General features: G+C 54.9%; 1 long non-coding RNA gene across 1 annotated transcript; it reads left to right on the top strand.

Annotated features, from left to right (window-relative positions):
• The first annotated feature begins 3,776 nt into the window (after positions 1-3,776).
• Positions 3,777-5,654, top strand: LOC136387315 (uncharacterized). The gene is made up of 2 exons (XR_010748102.1): positions 3,777-5,066; positions 5,278-5,654. It is a non-coding gene; the product is annotated as an uncharacterized lncRNA (long non-coding RNA).
• The last annotated feature ends 1,719 nt before the right edge of the window (positions 5,655-7,373 follow it).

Below are 7,373 nucleotides of genomic sequence, written 5' to 3'. Positions count from 1 at the left end.
GGAGGTGGCTATGAGCCAGGAAGCAGCTGGCAGAAGGGCAGAGCAGGCTCCAGGCTTGGGCAGGTCGCAGGGAAGTTGAAAGAGTGGGGGCGGGTAGGGCTCAGGCACTGAAGGCCTGATGCCCAGGAATCAGGGTGTACATGGCGGGCAGTCCTAGAGATCTGGATGTAGGGGACTGACACCACCAAGTTTACTTCCTGGAGGCCTGGTCCTAGGAGGCGAGAGGACCCCAGCTGGATCTGCCCTGGTAGTGGCCAGAAAGGGCACCAGAGACTCAGAGCGCACAGGCCCCGTGACCCCCCGGGGGACACACGAATCATGCGTAAGGAGTCTTCTTCTCATTAGGGTGCCTCCCAGCTTCCCCTACCTCTTTTTGGCCCACCTGGGACAAGAAAGTAAACCAGAAACTAGGGAGTGTCCACCCCCACGTCCTCTCTCTCAAATGCCTCCACCAGCTTTGGGTCCCTTCCCTGCCCCAGCCATTCTGTGCACGCTGCTGGGCCGCTGTCCACTGGAAACAGCCCGCCATCGCCTTGGCTGCTGCCCTGGGAACCCAGGGCTGGACAGGTCTGGGCCCATCATGGAGTTTGTGATGCTTCGGTCAGTCCACAAGTATCACAGATGGACAGAGTGGGACCTTTATAAATCATAGACCATCTCATCAACACATTTACCAAGGTCCACTTCGTGCCAGGAACACACCAGGGACTACTTGGCACAGAGAGTCAGAAGGATACAAGACAGATGAAAGCCCCTTCCTGGAAGGGGTCAAGGCTGGGACGAGGCCCACGAGTGAAAAGCCTCCAGGCTGACAAATGCTAGTCAGAATCAGGAAGTGGGAATGAGCTGGCAAAGCAGGGGTTAAGGGTGTGCCCAGGGACGTGCTGCTGTGAGGTGGGGCCCCCTGGCTGGAGCCCAGGCTGAGGCCCAGCTCCCTGTCAAGGCAGGTGGGGCCTACGGGGGTTGAGGGGTGTTGGTGGGGTCCAGGCTGCTGTTCTACAAGGGCTGCTGTGAGGCAGGCCCGCCCTTAGGGCTCCCTGCCAACACCTGGTGACTATGCAGTTTCCTCACTCAGGCCCTGAACCTAGGGAGGGCCTCACAGCTCAGATGGGCCTCCCAGGGGCCTCCCAGTTCAGAGATGGCTCCAGCTGAAAGTCTCCTATGAGTAGAATCCAAGGTGACCTAGGCCATAGCTTTGGAACTGGACCCATGGGGGCTGGGGTGGAGTTCTGGCACATTCTTAAGTGGCGGCAGCAATCCTGTCCTTGTCCTGCCCTTGTTGTGAACCTGAAATCCCCCACCCCTTTCCCACCCTCTTCTTTTCCCCCTTGTCCGGGGGCTCCTGTGGACAATCTGGTGTGTGTTTGGAACAACAAGGCTGAGCTTACTTCGGAACAAGATAGGGAGGCCACCATGGCGGTGAGAAAGGACTTGGAGCCAGGGCCTGACCCTGAAGTCCGGATGTTGCCCAAGGGCCCTTGCCTGTCCTTTCCCCTCCAGCCCTAAGCCCCTAAGCGGGCTGTCAGAAAGAAGCAGCCTCCAGCCCCCGCTCCCACGTGGTGTGGGCCCATCTGTTTACTGATTCCGGGAACAGCTTGTTTTGATCTAGAGAAATCTGCTGACACACTGACACTGCTCTCCTCCTCCGCAGTCAGGAAGGAGGGAGCTTTAGACGTGTTCCTAAAGAAAGAGGCAGATGTTTGTCCAACATACTGTGAGCACTGCCCCACCCCAAGGCAGGGCAGGAATGTCCTGGTGTGGTTTTCTATCCTCATTTCATCTCTCCTCAAATACATTCAGTCCCAAAGAAAACGAGCTGGGCGGAATGCAGAGGCTAGCAGAGCTTCTCAAGGACCCTCTGACACGGCGCCAGTGGGTCCTTGAAAGTGGGTGGCTAGGGCAGCTGCAGACATAAGGCACAAATGTGGGCCTTAGTTCCTCTTATGCTGGAGCGTCCTATGCTTTGTAGAATCCTAGTGCTTTGTGTGTTGGCAACCCCACCTACTCCTACTCTTTTGAAAAATAAAATCTAAGACAGTTTTGTTTCTGGGACTTGGGAATGACATGCAGGAGATCTTAGGCCAGCGAAGAACAGCAAGCTGAGACCTCAAGGTGGACCCAGGAAGCAGCCACAGCAGGGACGACTGCCTGTCAGGTGCCTTGCAGATAAATAAAGGCCTGATCCCACAGCCTGGCACAGTGACGCAGCAGGGAAGGCATTTGCTTGGTATTAGACACCTCCCAGCATTCTAGAACATTCTAATAAGCCAATTCCCTTCCTCCGCACTGTTCTTTTAGGCCAAGTCTCCCCAACCCAACTGTGAAAATGTTGCCAGGACGAGACGTTGGGGAAGGGCGAGCTGCTGGAATCTTTTCCTGGCAGAAGGGTTGGGGAGCGAGGGAGACAGGCCTGGGCCCGCTGCGCGCCATCTTTCTGTGTGGAGGGTCACGTGCGTCATCAGTTTTGTGAGAACCACAGGGAAGGTGCAGCGGCCGGCCCAGCCCTGCCTGCAAATGCCATCTTGCAGAGACAATGGGGGAAAAAAATCTGGCCCTGTTTCCTCCTGGTTGCCAAGGGGACCTGTTGTCACAGGCGGTTTTGTTTGGGGTGTGGGTGCTGACCCTGGGAGGAGGCTTCCTGGCAGGCAGCTGGCCAGAGGCCTTTCTCAGTTCTGCGTGCGCTGACCACTGTGCTTCCACCTGGGACTCCACGGAACAAGAGCCCCGCGTGGGTCCCAGGCTGCGCTTCCCCCTCTCCATGCCCCCCCCCCCTCTCTCTCGGGCCCACATCGCAGAGGAGCGGCCAACCACTTTCTTCAAACTCTTCAAATGGCTCAAGACCTGCCTGACCTCAGGGGAGGGGACAAGAGGTTCCTTTGCTAGAGCCTCTGCTTTAGAAGACCCAGGCTGGGAGTGGGAGTGGTGCCTGTGGGCAGAGAGCAGGCAGTGCCCCCCCCCCCGCGCAGGCATCAACCGGGTCCCCTGAGGTTCCTCACAGGCTGTAAACTGCCCCGGACAAATTAGTTTTTCCAAAAAAAAAGTCTTTTTCTCCCACCTCCCAATCCAGAAATAAATGGGTTGAATATATCCTTTTTAGTCTTGATGCCACGCAATTACAGCTCCTGTTTTGTGCACAAATAAGATACCACTTATTAGTTTGCAACTGGCTTTTTCCACTTATATAATAATCACTAAGTATTCTATCCAGGAAGAGAGAGCTTTTCTTATGAAACAGTTCATACTTTCTGGTTACCGAGCATAACACAACCATGACGCACAGCCCTCAAGCTCCCATGGTAACTTGGGGTTTAACTTTTTCATTAACTTGCTCCCAACCACTTTTTTAAATTAAAAGTAAATTAAATGTAGCCTGTCCTGGCTGGATAGCTCGTGTCCCTATACGCAAAGGTTGCGGGTTCGGTCTCTGGTCAAGGCACATACAGCAACAGACAGATGTTTCCCTCTCTCAATTAAAATAATTTAAAAAATTAAAGTTAGCCCAACCGTTTTAAAATAACAAAATCACAACAGGGTTTCTTAACTGGAGAGCCCTGTAAGCACGGCTGTGCGGGCGGGTCCCTGAGCGCTGCCCGGGTGCCCACCTCCCCCGCCGCTCCGCAGGGGCTCCGCCCGCCCGCCCGGCCCCCGCCGCGCGCCAGGGCGCTGACGTCACCGGCACTCACGAGGCCGCGCCACCGCCCGCTGAGTCACGCGCGGCCGCCTCCGATAGTGATGCGCCCTCTGCAGAAATCCCTCCGCCGCCCCCTGGAATTTTCCAGATGCTTTGCCGGCCCTTCTTTCGAACTTCTCGGGGCGGGATGACCTGAGGCGACCTCCGCATGGTCTTTACCCTTCGGGAGGCCGCCCCCGCCCCCGCCGCCCTCCTGTCACACACTCCCGACGGAAAGGGGGCTTGCACCCACCCGGCCCCAAGGAGTCGCCTCTCAAATGTGACCTTGAGTGTATCTAGGTCACTAAGCCCTGCTGGTGGGGGCGGGGCGGCCGCCCCGTGAGGCCGAGCGCCGCCCCAGCCGTCACCTTGGGCAGGGCTGGGCACGGACTTTTTTTCCCCCGGTGGCAGTGGAGGAATCGTCCCGTTGAGCGATGCTGTGGGTGACGTGACCAAGGGCTATAAAAACGAAAAAAAGTTGTGACCCGTCCAGCAGGAGTTAGCGACAGGGAGGGCAGGGCTGCGCGCTTGGGCCCAGTGGTGCGGGAGGAAGTGGCCAGTTTAGGGCCTTAGGGGACAGCTGGGGGCGATGGCCGAGTGGCAGGAGCCGGGGAGGTTGGGGCCCAGGGAGGAGGCAGGTCAAGGAGGACACTGGGTCCTGGGGAAGCTGTCCTGGGCGCAGCCGCGTGGGAAGGGCCCGCAGTGACCGAGGGGGCAGATGGCGGCCCTGCGGGCCAGGCTGTCGCTGCTGCCTGGCGAGCAATGGGAGTGTGACCTCCGGGAGGGTGCCGCTCCGAGTGGGCGGAGAGCGCCCCCGGTGCCCCGGTTTGTGTGGCAGGAGGAGGTGGAGGAAGGAGACAGGGTTCCTTCCCGGACTGGGCCCGGGAAGGCGGGCCGCGGAGCGCAGGGCCGCAGGCGGGCCGGGCGGGCAGAGCTGGACCCTGTCAATACCAGCAGCCCCCTTTCTCTCCAGACAGAGGGTGGTGAAGCCGCCCGGATATGAGGCCTGGTCCTGTGGAAATTGAACTTAGCTTCTCCGGGCTGACGCCCTGGCCCAGCAGGGTGGTATGTAATTTTGGCTCGGCCTGGAGAGGGACCAGGCCAGGCCCGGTTTGGTGGAACCCAGGTCTGGGTGCGAGGTCGGAGGTGCGGGCGGTGTAAGGAGCGATTCAGGACGGAAGGTGCCTAATGTGGCTGACAGGCGGGGCGCCGAGGCCGGAGGTTTGTATGTCTGGGGACGAGATTGACCCACGCTTTATTTTCCAGGTGGCAGTGCTTCCCTTTGGACTTTCCTCTAGGTTCGGTGTTAACCTCTCCCGTGAGCTCACACTGCCCCTTCTCCTTTTCACTCTCTCGAGGTTTTCCGTTCAATTAAAACATTGCTTCTGGTAATCTGGTAAGCCTGGGAAAGTTGGCCGAAGTCCCTGTGGAAGTCGGTAGTGGTCATATCTAAGGACAGGCTCTCCCTGCCGAGACTCTGGGCGGGGCGGGGTGGCATTGCTTGGTGGAAGAGGGGGGATTGAGTGTCTACCCATGGGTGGGCCTGCAGCGATGGTGCCAGCCTAAAGTTACAGAAGTGCCTCATGGACCGTGGTTTGTTACTATAGTGTTCATCGTGGCGAGCAGATGGCACCAGGAGACGTGGAGCCCCTGGCCAGTGTGAGTCGTAGCAGTGCAGGAGAGAGCCCGCCTAAATTGATGCCTGCAGATTGAATTTCCAGTCTTTAAGAGGAGGAAGTTCTCCAATGCCTGTTTCCAGGCCTTGCTCAGGAAGCCCTGTGTACAGGAGGTCATCGTTTAAGGTTTTCAGATGAGCTTCCGAGGGGGCAATTTTTAAAAGTCCAAATCAGATGCTTCCCGGCCACCAGCAGATGTGTTTATTTGAATTTTTATCTTGGAGCACCAGCCTCCGGGCACTGGAATGCCGGCAGGCACCCCTCCGTTCTCGGGTGGAGGTTTGCAGATGCTGCGTCTTCTATGTTGAGCTTCCTGTCATGCTAGTTCTCTGCTATGAACCTTGCTTCCAGAAGATTCTTAAGCTGTAGAACATTAAGGATGCCTCAACGCAGAGTGCTGCCTTGTAGATGGAGCTTGCCGATGGAGCCCAGTGACCCTCACCTACCTACCCACCTGCCTGCGCGTCAGTGGCTGCAGAGTTCTTAGTGTGAAGATAAACTATGGGGGGTGTGTGCAGATTTGAAGTGTCTTTGGCAAATGCTTGGGCGAATGAAGCAAATGGGGGGGGGGGTGACGTGTTGAGGTCTGGGAAGGTATAAGCTGGTCATGCCCAAATTCTATTAGAAATGGCAGGTCTAGTTTGGACACCATCTTGTCCCTGCAGAATACTAAGGGAATGGTCGCTGTATTGGAAGTGACCTTTGATTCTTCTTGCTCTGCGTTTTTTTATTCCACAGTAATTTGGGCATTCAAATAGGAGGACCCTAAATTGAGAGTTGAAGGAGGGGAGGGCATAGCTTGACAGCGGTACCGGGAGGAGGGTGATTGGGTCTATTGCAGAGCGTGGGGACACGGTAGGGAATGTGGGTTGAAGGGAGTTCTCTGGAGAAGAAGGGGAGGGGAGGGCAGGCTGGAGACTGGGAGGGGTAGGGTGAAGAACCCAGAGAGGTGGGTAATTATTGCAGAGGGTGGGAGTGGTGGGGGATGTGGGTTGAAGGGAGTTCTCTGGAGAAGAAGGGGAGGGGAGGGCAGGCTGGAGACTGGGAGGGGTAGGGTGAAGAACCCAGAGAGGTGGGTAATTATTGCAGAGGGTGGGAGTGGTGGGGGATGTGGGTTGAAGGGAGTTCTCTGGACAATTGAGTAGAGCTGGTGGGCAAAGAACATATCGTACTAGTTGCTGTTAGTACATTGTTAATGCCAGTTGAATTGTTGCTTGGAAGCACAAAATTTCCTTGGAAACCTCCTAAAACACAACTCTCAGTGCAGGGAAAAAAGCAAAATTGTTTTGCCTTGCTGCAAGGTGGGGAGACTGAAAAGGTGTAACTGAACCTGAGTACCAGTCACTTGAATGTTGGGGTTCAAAAACTTGCGTGGGTATTAACATCCTTCAGCGCTCTGCAAGCTTCTCAGGTGTTTCTTTGAAGCTGTGAAGGTGAGTCTTAGGAAGGCTCTAATTGTGGGCTTTAAACGTATTTGTGAGATTTTGGTGTACATTTGAGATTCGGTCTACTCTTCTGGATTTGCAACTCATTTTTCTCCTTCACTGAGAGCTTAGCAAAGTGAAAATCATTTCTAAAGGAATTTTGTGTTACATTGTCTTATAAACACATCACTTGTCTTGATAATGAGTATTCATACAAACAAAAGTTTTTGCTTACTATTATCTTTCCATAGATTTTGTAACCAGGAGAATCAAATAACCTTTTGTGGTCACTGTAAAATTACTGTAGTATTTGGTAGCAAACAATCCATGTACCAAGGTTAGCGTTTATAACCCATCATATCTTTAGTTGAAAGCATGTGTTTTTTAAATGACCCAGTACTAAAGGAGAAGCTATCAGACAAAATTAGTTTGGGGAATAAGCAAAATGGGGTGGGGAGGCTCTGCTCAGTGCGGACTGATGGTAGAAATTTAAGGAAGGATCTGAAACCCTTCATGATCCCACTTGTTGGAGATGCATCTATTGAATTGGTAAAGTAACACCAGTGGCTTTTGTTGTCATGTCCCTCTTCCCTTAAATTTCAC

This window comes from Saccopteryx leptura, chromosome 1 (genome assembly GCF_036850995.1).
Source record: "Saccopteryx leptura isolate mSacLep1 chromosome 1, mSacLep1_pri_phased_curated, whole genome shotgun sequence".
In the NCBI taxonomy this organism is placed as follows: domain Eukaryota; kingdom Metazoa; phylum Chordata; class Mammalia; order Chiroptera; family Emballonuridae; genus Saccopteryx; species Saccopteryx leptura.
The sequence above is the reverse complement of the archived record's forward strand: the minus strand, read 5'-3'. Positions and strand labels throughout refer to the sequence as shown.